Source organism: Dufourea novaeangliae, unplaced genomic scaffold (assembly GCF_001272555.1).
Source record: "Dufourea novaeangliae isolate 0120121106 unplaced genomic scaffold, ASM127255v1 scaffold205, whole genome shotgun sequence".
Taxonomy (NCBI): domain Eukaryota; kingdom Metazoa; phylum Arthropoda; class Insecta; order Hymenoptera; family Halictidae; genus Dufourea; species Dufourea novaeangliae.
In genome coordinates this window covers 1,211,742-1,213,495 of record NW_015374106.1, presented here as the reverse complement: position 1 = coordinate 1,213,495, position 1,754 = coordinate 1,211,742, and positions in this window count along the sequence as shown.

Sequence of the window (1,754 nt, the reverse complement as noted above, 5' to 3'; positions counted from 1 at the left end):
TATAAAGTTAACGCGTTTCACTCTTCAATTACATTTACACTCAGGATTCCCTGAGGGCCCACGCAACAAATTCAGTGCAGAAGACACAACCGTTGCCCAACCGTTGAGTGATTTCACTAGATTTGACTCTGAACGCAACATCTTATTGGGTGAGCGGTAGAAAATCTAGTGAAATCACTCAACGGTTGCGCAACGGTTGGCTGCGTTCAGAAAACACAACCGTTGAGTCCACCGCTGCGAACTGATCAGTTTTCATGTTCTGCTGAACGGCGTGATGGCGCCATCATGGCAGTGCTGACTGTTATTGTTTACAAAATATTACATTAAAAATTATGGATGCAGCCGATGTAGCTCTACTAATTGGTTTTGAATCCGGATTAGATTTCAATGTAATCAAAATGTTAGTTGATAACTTGAAACAACCAATAGATAATGATTTAGAAGTAATAATTCCAATAATTTATTTGAGGAACATTTTCGAATGTCGCACATACGTTTTGAAGTAAGTATAAATATTTTAATTTAGTGATAGTTTTAAAATGGAAAAAATAAAATAAAATACATAATCTACATTATTGGATATTACATTATAAAATAAAAATAATATTTATTACATTATGGATATTAATAAATAAAATTGGATCCACTGAGTTCCGCCATTTTGAATCACAACACGTTGAACAAAGATAGAGTATTTTATTTGCGCTACAAAACATGGTGATCGATCACGAAACATGTTGAATAGTTGGAAAGTGAGCGGTAGCGTTCAGAGGCAAATCTAGTGAAATCACTCAACGGTTGCACAACGGTTGTGTCTCCTGAACGCACCCGTTGTGTCTTCTGAACGCTGCCAGTGTTACTAGAGAGGAAATGAGCAGAAATAAGAGTGCTAACGCCCGGGGTTTCGATGTCCCAGGGTGTTTCACTCATACGGAGTGCCCCCGTATCTGCGGGCCGTCGTCCGGGACTATCTCGCGGACCGGGGGATTGAGTACCCCGTTCAAGGGGGAGGGCTGGTACGCAGGAGGGTGAGCCGAGGAGTGCCCCAGGGGTCCGTTTTGGGACCATTCCTATGGAACCTGGGGTATGATTCGGCGTTGCGCGGGCTCCTTCCCCCCGGTGTGCGTGACTTCTGTTACGCGGACGACACGCTGATCATCGGGCTGGGGAGGGACGGGACCAGGGTCTGCCGCCTGGTAGAGGTGGCTGTGGCCGTGGTGGCCAGAAGGATCCAGGCGCTGGGGCTGCGGATATCACCGCCCAAGACGGAGGTGGTCCTGTTCCACGGACTGCCTCTGTCGCGGCGAGCGCCCCAGGCCTGGGTCCGAGTGGGCGATGAGGCCGTCCGGGTCAGGGAGAGGATGAAGTACCTCGGCCTTGACCTGGACGGCCGGTGGAGGTGGGAAGGCCACTTCGGCCGTCTCGTTCCCCGGATCGAGGGCGTGACGAACCTCTTGGGTCGTCTGTTGCCCAACCTCGGGGGTCCGGGGGAGGGAGTCCGCCGCCTGTACACGGGTGTGGTGCGGGCGATGGCGCTCTACGGGTCTCCCGTATGGGCGCCCGACCTGGCGGCCTGCCGGCGCGGCCGGCAACTGTTGCGGAGCGTGCAGCGCCGCATGGCCGTCAGGATCGCCCGCGGATACGAACTATCCGTTTCTAACCTTTCGAACTCCAGGCGGTGGTCGACGCCGAGGTCTATCGGCGTCGGCAGGCGCACCGCCGGGAGGGCATCGACCCGCCGCCCGAGGCGGTCG